General features: G+C 40.0%; 1 protein-coding gene across 1 annotated transcript in view; it reads right to left on the bottom strand.

Annotated features, from left to right (window-relative positions):
* Positions 1 to 14,820, bottom strand: part of FAF1 (Fas associated factor 1) — a 169,589-nt gene that overhangs the window by 105,540 nt on the left and 49,229 nt on the right. The gene's annotated exons all lie outside the window — the stretch shown is intronic.

Raw genomic sequence — 14,820 nt, 5'->3', positions numbered from 1 at the left:
AGCCTTTATACTTTTGATATTTATTTACCATACAGTTTGCCGCATTACTTTATTCAAACCTTCCCACTCACCCTTTCCCCTGTCAAATGTCCCTATCTGCTGTTACACTGTAATACCATTTAGATTTCATACTGGCACCATATTCAGTTTTATATTCAATGTTTAAAAACTATATTAAAATAAATAGCAAAGGAAAGGGTAAGATGGGGAGAGAAATGATTTGAAACAGCTGCTACTATTAAGCTTGTACTTTGCCAGGATAAGGCATAATTGCACCAACAAAATCACATAAGCACACCAGAGTGGCCTAGCTCACAATGGCTGAGCAGTCATGAGTGCAGTACACAAATCTACCCTTGCCAAAGGGGCACAATTGGTGTGGGGGGGGTGTGTGTGACTGAGAACTAACACAGCCATCTGGTGCACGGAGGCTCTCTCAGGCAAACATTAGGTCATAAAAGCCATAACAAAAGACTGGTATGCAATAAAAACCACAGTCATACAAATATTATGAATGTGTTCTGAAGTCCTCTACATGAAGTTCATAATACAGCACACACAGAGATACATGGAGTGCATCAACAGAGAAAAACAGCCACTGACATGAGCACAGGGGGCAACAGAAGCCTGGGGAACCAATTAGCTCCACACAGAAAGACTGAAGAAGCTGGAAGATCGGTGACAGTGGGGAGTCAGTGGCTTTGAGGGTACTATAGACACTGGCATACTATGTTATAGAGGAATTCTGCACTCCCACAGTCCTGAACAATGAAATTCCATCCGTAAGAACACCGCAAGCAGATGCAACATTAAACGCGACACTATAGATGACACTATTCAATGCAAAGGAAAAGGATTATTTTTTTTTAAAGATGAAAATGAAATCACTCTGTACTTCTCTATCTGCACTGTAATGGATCCAGAGTCAGCCCAAAGAAAATGGAGAATATACATTTGCTATATACAGAGAGAAAGAACTAGGAGAAAGGAATACCTCACAACTAGGAATTCTAGTTCATTGGTCAATATATAAATATATTAATCTAGGTCCCTTCCAACTCTACCGTTCTATGATTCTAGATAATCATAAATTTGGGTGAGACTTACGTTGTGCATCAGTAAAAGGGGATTAAATGTGAAGGGGGAGAACCATGTGCACCGCCTTGAGCTCTTTGGGATATAAGCACAATAATTGATTGAATAACTAAATAGTACGCAGTTAAACTAGGGAATTAGTTACCACAAAATGTGGTGATGACCACCAATTTAGATGGCTTTGAAAGGAAATTAGAAAATTAAGGAAAAATATAGCTACAACGGCTACTAATCATGATGACAACAGGCCTCTGTGTACCAGCTGCTGAGAACAACAGTGGAAGAGGAATATTATCCGAGAGGCTGGGATTCAACTAATGAGTCTCACCAGTGGAAGCCCTGCACAAGGACTTCTGCTTGTGCAATGAGGCTTTCAGCCTCTCCTCCCCACCCCATTGGCTCTGGAGGGGTGCGAGAGACCCTGGAACAGGGCGAAGGGAGGAGTGGGAAGATCATTCTGTCTGGCAAAGTAAAATGCTTGGGTTGACAGAACAATCAGAAGAACATGATGCTGAATTCCTTCTCAGATGCCTTGTTTATGGGCTTCACTGTATGAAACAGGATGGTGGACTAGACAGAACTTTGATTGGATCCGGCAGGGCTCTGGTAGTATAACAGAAAAAGCTGCAGTGTACACTTTAGTAGATTTAGGAAGAGAAGAAGGAATAGAAGACATGCAGAATATTATCCTAAAAGAAACAACATATATATAACACAATGACATGCAAAATACTAAAGATAGTTTGAAAACATTCAAAATACATCAAGTGTATTACAATAAAGGTTATAAAAATGAAAATTTATTTAAAAAAAGAAGTGCAGGGAATAGGAGAAAGTCTTGCAATATTTCCTGTAAGCCCTTCATGCATGTGAGTGAGTGAGTTAGTGAGTGAGTTAGTGAATGAGTGAGTGAGTGAGTGAGTGAGTGAGAGAGATTAGGTAAGGATGCACTTCTTGTGCTCAGAGACACTGTTACTATATTCCTGTTGATTACCAGTCAACAGTAGGGAAATCTAGCACACCCCAGTCAGCAAGGAACCTAGATAGAGGGTTCAGATAGTATTCCCAGGAAGAGCATAGATCAAAGAATCATAGTTAGAAGGAGCCATGAGGGTCATCTAGTCCAGTCCCCTGCAATACAGAAATCTTTTGCCAAATGTAGGGTTCGAACCCACAACTCTAAGATTAAAAGCCTCATGCCCTACGAACTGAGCTATCCCAGTTTCCAAGCTCAAGTTTCTATCACAGTATTTGCTTACAAACTTTACTAAATGGCACGTAGGAAGATGCCTTATACTGTACCTATGTTCATCTAGCCCAGAATCACCTGCTCTGACTGGTAGTGAGGTCTTTCCCATCACCTGCTAATCCTTGCAATGGGAGAGGTCAAGACCTGGAACTGGGATTTTCTGCAAGCCAACCACATGTTCTAACTGTGAGCTATTGTCCCTCCTCTATGATACCTGATCACTGAAAACTATTCCCTTTGTAGACATGAGGAATTATTTAGCGTACAGTGGTGCCCCGCAAGACGAAAGCCTCGCAAGAAGGAAAACTCGCTAGACGAAAGAGTTTTCCGTTTTGGAGGTGCTTCGCAAAACAAATCTCCTATGGGCTTGCTTCGCAAGACGAAAATGTCTTGCGAGTTCCTGCGGGTTTTTTTTCCTTTTCCCCCTTTTTCTAAGCCGCTAAGCCACTTATCAGCTGATCCGATAAGCTGATAAGCCGCTAAAAGCTGCTAATAGTGCTAATCCGCTAATCCGTCAATGGGTTTGCTTCGCAAGACGAAAAAACCGCTAGATGAAGAGAATCACAGAACGGATTCTTTTCATCTTGCGAGGCACCACTGTAGTGCTAAGCTAAAGTCCCATAGTGGTATACTAGTCAATGGAGGTGACACAGTGTGACGGGGGTGGGTGGAACTGTGGTCTAAACCACTGAGCCTCTTGGGCTTGCCGATCAGAAGGTCGGCGGTTAGAATCCCCACGACGGGGTAAGCTTCCGTTGCTTGGTCCCAGCTCCTGCGGTGGGAAGGTAAATGGCGTTTCCATGCACTCTGGTTTCCGTCACAGTGTCCCATTGTGCCAGAAGCGGTTTAGTCATGCTGGCCACATGACCCGGAAAGCTGTCTGTGGACAAACGCTGGCTCCCTCGGCCTGAAAATGAGATGAGCACCGCAACCCCATAGTCGCCTTTGACTGGACTTAACCGTCCTGGGATCCTTTACCTTTACCTTTTACGTAGTAGCTTACAATAGCAGAATGATTTGCACAAGAGAAGGCACAGGAAGCCAAGCCCAATACTTCTTGTTGCACAACCAGTTGCACAACAAGATTCCATTAGTGCACTATTGCACTGGATTTCATATGCTGCATTATACTCACTCCTATGCTAGTGCAGCAGCCTTGTGCTGGCAGTCGGAGAACGCTGAATCCAGACCTTAATATCTGAATGAATCGGAGAATACAATGTGCATAATTTGCACCAATGTTTCTTTATATACCAAATGGATAGTTTGTATATAACCTGTGCACTGTTAACTATTTGCATAATTTGTTTTACTTAGCACATTATGCAACAGTAAATCAAAATATTTGAAAAACTTTGCAGATACTTTCCAGTGCATTGGATTTTTGTCCCAATATCCACACCATGGCCTTGACAGTACATGTATATGGTGGGAATCAAAACAGAAGCCTCTTAAGGAGATTTTTCTCACTACTGCCATCTTTTGGCAATGAAATAAGCAACCATCTGCAGATTCCATGGAAAAGTATGAAGAGGCAGAATAATTGGGGCCAAAATAGCAAAGAAACTGGGAGATCTGCCTCCTTCTAACTCCCTTCGCCACCACCCAGAAAAGCTGTGTATTTGATGGGAAGAAATAGTGGTTATGAGACAATCTAATCAGAGCAGAATGGGAAAAGAAAAGCAGCCCCCCAGCGGTTTCCCCAAGCTGTCTTCTTAACTCTCTCGCTGCGCTCCTAGGAAAGCAACTGGGTGGGGAAATTTTGATTGTAAATAGGTCAAAGTTAGGAACAAACAGAGAGACAGAAACAGAAGGTGAGAGAGCTGTTGCTCCTGTTAATGTACAAACCCATGCCAGGGGCAGACATTGGTAAAATAGTGCCCAGAGCAAGGAGAACATTTGGTTCTGCACCCTAAATATTGCTTTTTATGGGTCTTCTCAGTCAGTAGATACCTGAATAAATATTGGGATGATATTATTATTATTATTATTATTATTATTATTATTATTATTATTATTATTATTATGAGTCCCCTCAGTTTGTTGCTCTGTGTAGGGGAACTGCTTAAAAAAGGTAAAGGAACCCCTGATCATTAGGTCCAGTAGTGGCCGACTCTGGGGTTGCAGCGCTCATCTTGCTTTATTGGCCGAGGGAGCCGGTGTACAGCTTCCGGGTCATGTGGCCAGCATGACTAAGCGGCTTCTGGCAAACCAGAGCAGCACACGGAAACACCATTTAACTTCCCGCCAGAGTGGTACCTATTTATCTACTTGCACTTTGACGTGCTTTCCAACTGCTAGGTGGCCAGGAGCAGGGACCAAGCAACGGGAGCTCACCCCGTCACGGGGATTCGAACCACCGACCTTCTGATCGGCAAGTCCTAGGCTCTCTGGTTTAACCCACAGCACCACCCGTGTCCTCTGTGTAGGGGAACTGCTTACACCATCCTAAATTCAGCGCAGTCCATAGCCACATTTCATGGAGGAATATGTTGAGAGCCTGACCATATGGATCCCAGCATCTTGCCAAGTTTGGTTCTTAACATCAAGTGTAAATAATATAAACTTCAGAAGAAATAAGCTGAACTCCACTCTACTAGGGCCCCCAACACTATCAATGTCATTGATTCTTCTATAAAGTTTGCAACTTTCAAAACTTGTATGCACTATAAAAATATTCTCATCCAAAAATATTAACTCTCTTATGCTTTTAAACAGCTCTTGGGCATGGATCGCACAGAGGCAGCTGAAGTGATAGACCAGTGCTGGGAGGCAGTGATAGGCTGGGTAGGCCAATAAACTGAAGCTGAATCTAAAAAGACAAAGGTGTTAATATGCCCTGAGTTCTCATATCCAGGAGGTGGGCAGACAGGTTGGCATTGTCCCTGGAGGCCCAGGTGCTCTCAATGACTAAGAGTGCCTTTTTTCAGCTGTCTGGTTCCCCAGCTTTGGCCCCTTTTGGATGACTTGGCTACTGTTCTCCATGAGCTGCTAACTTCCAGACTGGATTATTATAATGCACTTTACGGGGGCTGCCCTTGAAAATGACTCGGAATCTTCAATTGGTCCCAAATGCAGTGGCCAGATTACTGGCTGGGGTTCAGATCTCATATAACCCCTGTTTTAAAGCAGCTGCACTGACTGCCAGTACGTTTCCAGGCCCAATTCAAGGTACTCGTGGTAGTGTTTAAAGCCCTAAATGCCCCCCAAACTGAAATGCCTCCTCCCCTAAAGACCCTCTCGGGTGCTAAGATCAGTGGAGGGAAACTTCTTGGTTCTTCCACTGTCCTCAGAAGCTCAGAGGGTGGTGGACTGGGAGAGGGCATTCTCAGTGGCAGCCCCTAAGTCGTGGAACTTGCTTCTCACAAAGATATCTAGCATCTTCATTATACAGCTTCCAGCAAATGCTGAAGACCCTCCACTTTACCCTGGCTTTTGACATTTGAGATGCATATTTTTAGTGCCCATCTTCTGCAATTTTAAGTTGGGACCTTGAAGTGAAGGGTGGGTAATTAATTGTAGTAATAATCATAATAGAAGTAGACTGGATCTAGACCTTTCTTGCTCAAAGTTAGCCTACTGTGTTCCTATTACCTCCATCACTTTTTCTCCAGATGCAACTGCTGCAGTTGCTTATTTCATGAGGGTTGCAGATCCTTGCTATCTCTCAGTAGAGTGTTCTTTGATCCCAGATCACAATATACAGTGGTACCTCGGGTTAAGTACTTAATTCGTTCCAGAGGTCCATTCTTAACCTGAAACTGTTCTTAACCTGAAGCACCACTTTAGCTAATGGGGCCTCCTGCTGCCGCCGTGCCGCCAGAGCACGATTTCTGTTCTCAATCTGAAGCAAAGTTCTTAACCCAAGGTACTATTTCTGGGTTAGCAGAGTCTGTAACCTGAAGGGTATGTAACCTGAAGCGTATGTAACCCGAGGTACCACTGTATTTGTAAACCACTTGATAAACCATCTAGCTTTAATGCCATAATCATTTGAGGCCCAGATACTTAAAGACCATCTCTTGCCCACTCTCTAACATCAGCTGGTGTGGTCCTTCTTTATACCTGTATCTGAAGTATGTTTGGGAAGACCACCTGAAATAATTTTAATACTCCCAGCCCTTAGAGACAGTTGGAGGTGCAACTGATCGCCATACATTAATCAGATCAGCTGCTTTATAGTTTGATGTTTCAAGGTCTTACACTGGGCATATGCTTCCAGAACATAAACTGCAAATGATTATTTGTTTCATTTCTGGCCCATTCTTCCCCAGAGGAATTCTAGATGGTGAATATAACCACCATATGAGAAAGGTCACCCAGAGAACACCATGGCAGAGAAGTAATGTGAACCTTATATCCCCCCTTATATTCTCCCCCACTCCACCCCCTGCCCCAAACACGCCCAACAGTGTCCACTACATGATCTTCTTGACAAACCAAAGATGCAGAACTTAGTCAAATATTCTCCCTACCATATAACCTATCCTTCCTAACAGAGTATGCCTTCAATGCACTAATGAAAATGAACTATGGGACACAGGTGGCACTGTGGTCTAAACCACTGAGCCTTGGGCTTGCCGATGAAAAGGTTGGCAGTTCAAATCCCCACGACGGGGTGAGCTCCCGTTGCTCGGTCCCAGCTCCTGCCAACCTAGCAGTTCGAAAGCACGTCCAAAAGTACAAGTAGATTAATAGGTATTGCTCTGGTGGGAAGGTAAACGGCGTTTCCGTGCGCTGCTCTGGTGTCAGTGTTCTGTTTCGCCAGAAGCGGCTTAGTCATGCTGGCTTAGTCATGCAGAAAAACTGTCTATGGAGAGGACAAACGCCGGCTCCCTCGGCCTGTAAAGCGAGATGAGCACCGCAACCCCAGAGTCATTCGTGACTGGACTTAACTGTCAGGGGTCCCTTTACCCTTATATTTAAATGAACTATAGCTTTAAATCTGACTGTTTTACATACTTCTAAAGAATATTGGGATTGAGGGAGCATTCCCCCTATCTTCAAAAATGGGCATATAAAAAAATGAAGGTTGTCTATTGTTAAGTGCATTCTTTTAAATGTCTTCAATATACATTGTTGGAGATGTTTTATCATTACAAAAGCTTTCATCTATGATTAAAGAGTCTCAATTCATTAACAAATTAAACATTCTGTAATACAGGCAGGCAGTCACATGTTGGCTTTGTATCATTTACGTTGCACCAGCTGGACAGAAATGCATGCAGTTCTGGAAGTTTGTGGGAAATGAAATGTTATTTTTACAAAATTTGAAAATTGGGTCAGAATGATAAAAAAAATACTCAGGAGACTGCTGTAAATTGCTTGATACTACAATTAAATGCATGTGTTTTACATGTTGCTGTTAAATACTACTTGGGTTTTGCAATGATGTACCCATATTAAAAATCAATTTGTTCCTTTTCTTGAGGACATCACTTATAGCAAGTGTTAAGTTCACAACCTTATTATCACAATTATAGGAAAATTATTATTCTACCCTCCCCCCACTGATTTAAGACTAATGCTCTAGCTATTTGTGAGATACAATATTAGCATTCCTCCCTCCTAGCTTTTCTACTGTGATGACCCAGCACAAAGATGCTTGTTTTAGCTGTAGCGTCTTTGCTTTATCTACCAGGCCATGTATGGTGACAGCTGCATTTGGAAGCAACTTAAAAGAAATTTCATCTTGGTGCCACCTAATCCAGACCCTGGTACAAACAGCATGGAAGAGTCAGTGTCAAAATTAAACAATGCTGGATTTTCTAAGAACAGATGCTTTTCCCTTGCAGCTGTAAAAATCTTAAAACAATCCTGTGCCACTCTGTCTGGTCACGCAACAACCACAAAGCAAGGCATAAATTTGGCCACTTATTGCAAATGTTTGCTGAGAGCTTTAAAAACAGTAACAGGGATTTATTGGGGGTGATTATGAGGCTGCATTACCCTTTAAATGAGCTTCGTGGTGGTTTAATCTACACCCATGATTTTTATATGTTGACAAATGAATAACTTTGCTACAAAGAGTTTTTAGGGCATTTTATTCTTACAATAAAAGCACATTTTGAAATGGGTAGGTGCAATTAGTACACTCTGATACCATCTTGGATTATTTAAGTCCTATTTACAGCTGATAACAAAGCAGCATTCATGCCTCACAGAACTAACACTCTAGACAGAAGATAGATAGCAAGCAGACTGTTCAGATCAGAGAAAATGTGATACTAAGGTACAACTGTAATAATATTATGGTGGTAGTTTACATGCTAATGTCAGTGACTGGTAGGGCCACACTGAACTGACTCTCACCTGTGAATTGCCCTGATACCATTAATGCAATATGTCATTGTATTTAATATTATACGTATGCCCAACTAGTAAAAAGACAGCATGTTGTAAGATCAGGAGTCGGTAAAAATTTAAATACAGGCTTAAACTGATTCCCATAATGATGTTTATTTTTAAAAAATCTAGGGCCTCACTACACTGTGAGATATTTCTTTCACATTTATCCTAACCATATTTGTTTGTTATTCTTTGTATGCATACATTTACAATACTTGACACATACTTTAACTTTTAAAGCAATTAGAAATATCTCTTAATGAATACTTTCAAATTGGTGATTATTTTTAACTCAAGTTTACAGAAAACTTTTGTCAGAGTTAACAGTTCATTAGCACCTCCCTACTTATCAATATAATTGGATTGTTTGATGGTACAAAGTCATCTTCTTCTCAAATCTACTTTTAAAAGGCAAGGTGAAAAATGACCAGATTAATAAGGCTAATCATTGTTACCTAAAAGACAGTATTGGGAGAGGGGAATAAGGCTTTTCCCCCTTGCATTTTAATTGTACATCAAAAATCAACCCTCTTTTCCCTTTCTTCTCCTATCTCCTCCCCCACCTCCTCAAGATATTATGTTTGATATACAGGCATATTTTAAAAGCACATTGAAATAATTTAAAAATTATTGTTTTATTCAGGGTTTTTTTTTAATGCAAAGTGCCTACATATTTACCAAATGAAAAAATAATAATGTTGTGTTATAAAATGCGTCACAGAAACTTAGATTTCAAGTTTAATCTTTACACATATTTCATCTAAACACACATTCACTTACAAGGGAAATGGCATAAGTGTTGCAATTCTGACCACCCTGATTATTTGTGAACTGCAGTTGTACACTTTTATCATTTCACACTAACACCTTTTCAAAAGCAAGCATTATACTGTCAGGTTTACATTAAAGAACATTTCAAAAGTTTTTGACTAATCACAATACTGGCTTATATTTTTTTATTACAGTTCTCTGTAAAGCAATTAGCAAACTTAGGGCCCAATTTAGGAGCCTTGAAGACCAAGTTGCCGGTTGTTGTTGTTTTTTATAAAAAAAGCATATATCAATGATTTTTTAATATGACCAAAAACAACATCCATGACTATGTATTTCTAACATTAAATAACATGGCCATTTATACATAAACATGTATGATTTGGACTACGAAAAACAGGTATTTGTGCATGTCTCTCTCTCTCTCAACATATATAACTTTCTCCATGCACACACATACACATATACATACATGGAGCCATACACAAGTGCTCACAAACCAAAGACTAACAGATGTGTGACTTCTAATTAGTTATAATAATCTCTGCTTCAATGCAATTGGAAAAAGCCTCTCTTTTCATTCAAAATTAGCATCCTTTTGAGTTTTAAACTCTCTGGATACTTCAAAGTCTGGTTTCTTTTTTAAAAAAAAAATATGATGATGATTATTAATAATAATAAATCTGGCTTCTGGTTGGAATTTCAGACCTCTACTGTGCTAATTTTACCAAAAAAAGGAAAATATTAAATTATAATTATCCTAAACAGACACAGTCTTGTGAAACTAACCTCACATTCATATTAAAATACAAAGAGCCGACTATAATGAATTTGATTCATCCTTGGGACACAAAGCTTTACCACAGTAAACTCAGTCAACTGTTGCTCTTGCTTTTATATTCATGGTACTTAAATAGCGCACTTTAAAACAAAAAAACCCCAATTGGCTTTTCAGACATCCACCCTCCCCAAAAATAACGCACTTGAAAAACCCAAAATGATATGAAAAGGCTTCAAGGCCTCTTTTCTCCCTTTCAGAGCAGTTTTTTTTATTTCTGTTTGCAGTAATCTGCCTTTCACTTTCTCGTTGCTACAGAACAAACGAGGAGGCTCAGGACTTTGAAAAGGGGCTCAATGTGTAATGGGCCCACTAGAATTAATTTAGTTGCACCAAATCCATTGAGCACCGAAGGGGTTTCTCCCCCTCTTCTTCTCAAATCATTCCGAGTTGGACGCAGCCCCCCAGCCTTTGTAATTCTAGTAAAGCACTTAAAGTGCACAGTAGGTGTTCATCAGGACCATCTGGTCAAAAGCAAAACAAGCTGCTGATTTTGCCTTTGAATAGAATGAAGCAAGTGTGAATTAGTCTCTTCAATTAGCACTATTACAACCTGTCAAGTGCATATTGTAAAACAGGATTATTACAGTATTGGTCACCAGTGCAATTATTTACTCTCTGCCTTTTCTTGCATATAAATATGTCTTGGTTTATTAGTTTCTGATAACTGAAAATGGTTTATTTAAAAGCTACGCCTTTCGAAGTAATCAGCAACATGAATTACAGGTTATGAAATATATTCTAGCAATACAATGCTTTATCTGATAATTAGAAGTGTGGTTGTTTTTTAATGCCTTTCGTTTTATCAGCTTCATTGTTTCAGTTATGTATTAAAAAGTCCATAAGGATTCATGGCTGCACAGATATACCTATACCTTTAACACGCCAAACTACACCCAGACATTAGTATATTCTAAGCATCTCAGATCTGTCCCATCCAAACAGATACACGTAGTGGGTTCATTACCTGCAAGGTCTCTTTTCTTACCTGCTGTGCAATGTGCTACTGGTCTACAAAATACATTTACTAATACATTCTCGTTCACATGCAGTTGTTGAAGAGTAAGATGACTCAGGGCCATGTTCACAGCCTGTTATGTTCCCTTTTTAGCATGAATTGAATTGATATTTGAAAAGCACAACTTATCATCTTGAAACGATTTGCTAATTCTCACATTGTGCTTCAAGAGTACAGTTAGGAATTTTTAAAATGTGTGCCTTGGGTATTACTTGATGATAGAGGCATAATATTTCAAAACCGTCCTACAATCTACTCCTTTCGCTAAAAATACTCAGTTCTACAAGTTTAGCTTTCCTAAAGCGAAAAAGAAGTAAAAAGAAAATTTATTCATCTGTTTTAAAATAATTTTTGATTAAAAATTAACGTTCCACCCAAGTGGTACAACTAAGGGCCAGGATTAAACAACCATAAAGGTGATTCAATAAAGTCAACAAAGTTTATACACTTTGTCTCTTTTGAAGAGCATATCTCATGTCAAATGGTAACCAGCTTTGGAAACTAAAGAGTGACATTCAACTAAGTTTTACTCAGAGTAGAACTACTGAGATTTATGTCCATAACTTAGTCATCTTCATTAATTTTAGTGGGCCGACTGAGTAAAACTTAGCTGAATAACACCCTGACAGAATTCCAAAATCAATTTGTGGTAGGGCAATATTGGGGGAAGGGGTGTTCTGCTGTTCAAAGAAAAAAACCACAAAATTTTCCTTTCTTTTTGGATACAGTCATGGAACATAATGACTTATTACTGGTAAATTTTAAAAAGGCAATATACAAAATTATATTTCTTAATATTGTTTTATGCCCCTGTGTCCAAGGGTGGGTGTTGTCATATGCTTCTTGAAGCAACTCTTTGCACACAGATCCTAGCTGAATGGGAAATAGGCACAAACCAACTCCTTTTAATGTAATTACCCTGCCAGATTCACCACCAGGATACTGTATGCAAGCCCCATTTGGTTACTATAAATAGTGCTGACCAGCTGTTTGGCATAGTGAGAGACTAGACTTAGTCTTGTAAATTCTTTCCTCTCTGCTGAGTAAACCGGTATCTTATTGGGGTACCCACATGCAGTGCTGGCTGGTGGGTGTGAGCACCTATGTAGATTTGGAGTTGGCACAGAGCCTTTGCTGTTAAGGAGCCTTACTTACCCTTACCTGGGTAAGTTGAATGTGGAAAACCCCAGATATTCTTCCAATTACTTTGTGTGCAGATTAGGTCTACTTTTCAACACATTGATTGGCTTATTGCGAATATCTACATTTTCTACAGATACAGCAAAAGAGCATGAAAAAAATAAAGTTCAAGGTCTGACGCAGTTTCTACAAACCAGTACAAATCATTTTCTGCCACTGAATGTTATTTCATAAGAACTATTTTATACTGACATCCTAGCACAGTTCAGATCAACAAAACCAAACAAAAATGATATCTGATCTACAGAAGCTCCAGTCAATGGCAGGGATCCAATAAAATTATTAGCTATCATCCATGTAGGCTGTTTCCAGCTACCATCTTACTACCAGAGCTACCATCCCCTGATAGTTAGGAGATCCTTTAGGAGCAGCATTCCTTTGTACAGGAAGGACTGCACACACAAAAAACCCAAATGTACAAAAAACAAAACAAAAACAAAACACTCTGCACCACATACAATGTATCTATGGTTTCTGATAAAGTTTATGGAACTTTGTCGATACCACTTTAAGACATTAGTTTTTCATAAGTCTCAAATAATCATACTGTTATTCCCTTTTACCACCACCACCTCTTAAGAGTCAATGATGTCATGTAAATTTACTAGATTGACACAGGATAATAAGTGGCAGGTAGGTTGGTGGCCAAATAAAAAAGATACTTTATCCATGAGTGTAACACACAACACAATACCCAGTTAATCCAGAGTTTCTACCATCCTCCAGTTCTTTACTCACAATGGTCACATGAAAACAAAGTTTAATAATCCAGGTTATGCACCACATGCAGCATGGACCTACATGCAGGCAGCTCCTTTTCTGCCACTTCACCCTTCCCATTACATCAGTGGCAAAACAAACCTGAATTTGGCACTTAACCATAGCTTCCCCATTCTGCAAGAATTAATGACATTCAAACAAGCCACAATATTAAGCCAACTTTATATTCTGTCTTGTTCAGTGTATTAAACCAGGATCTGTGGCTTAATATACAGGTGATATCAACCTCCTATTGGTCTGAAACATTGAGCAAGGTGGCATACAGCATACCATCACCATTCTACCCCTTCACCCCCCCCCACTTGGTCTGATCTCCTTATGCACTTCAACAATTTGTGTTGCACCACGTCAAACGCTGTAATTCAGATGCAGCCCCCATGTTCTCTGACAGTGAATCCTCATCTAAATATATTGAGCCTGCACTCAAACTCTCATAGTTCTTGAATCTGCTGGAAAATATGTCTTTAAGAAAAGACATTGAGTTACCAGACTGTAAATGTAGAAGATCAAAACTTTTTAGTAAGGAGTCACTTTGTGTCACCCTAAACAATTTATTCTCCTTAGGGTCCCTTTGGAAGAAGGTAAAATCCAATGCCATTCAATGGTTGCATTGACAAATTCCCTACAGATGGGAAACCTTGCCTGAGGATATAAAAGCTCACTAGGCTTTGGGCTTTGTTAGACTAACACTTGTCATTCCTGGGAGCACTTTCAGTCCTGCAGAACCTGACTCTAACCTATAGTAGCTACTTAGAACTTGCTGTAGACTGACCTGTTTGAATTTATTGATTTGTTTGAATCATTTATAGCTTGCTTTCCCTGAAACTCAAGAATCCCAGAAACTCAATAACTTAAGACAGCTTGGCCATAGTGATACATGCTCTGGTAACTTCCAGATGGGACTACTGCAATGCACTCTATGTGGAGCTGCCCTTGAAGACTTTTTGGAAGCTGCAACTAGTGCAAATTCAGCTTTCAAAGATTTGCACCAGTTGTCAGTTCACTAAGAGGTGCAATTTAAAGTATTAACTTTGACATAAACAACTTGGGTGCAATTATATGAAGGAGTGCCTCCTCCCATAACCAGCCTCGGTGCTAAGATCAGCAAGGGAGGTTGAAGCTTCTGTGGTTTGAGTGGTGTGGGGGGGCCTTCTTTGTGGTGACCCCCAGACTGTGGAAGGACCTATCCTATAAGGGGCACACTGCACCATCACTGTATGCTTCTGACAACTCATCAAGATGGATCTCTTTACTCTTTTGGTTGAGTGAGTGCCTTCTGTACTTCTGCACTGCTGGTTGCTCTGTACTGCTATTTTGTTATTCCTACATTAATTATTTTTATAGTTTGATTTTAGGATTATAATTGTACACTATGCTTATTTTAATTCTGTCCCCCCAGAAAACCCACCCTAGGGCCATTTGGTGAAAGGCACGCTATACAGTAAGTATGAATAATAATTGTCTAAAGATACAATTTGGTGTTACTTAAAGATAGAACAAAAAGTATCTACTGATTTCTAA

Source organism: Podarcis vaucheri (assembly GCF_965113315.1).
Source record: "Podarcis vaucheri genome assembly, chromosome: 6".
Classification (NCBI taxonomy): domain Eukaryota; kingdom Metazoa; phylum Chordata; class Lepidosauria; order Squamata; family Lacertidae; genus Podarcis; species Podarcis vaucheri.
The sequence above is the reverse complement of the archived record's forward strand: the minus strand, read 5'-3'. Positions and strand labels throughout refer to the sequence as shown.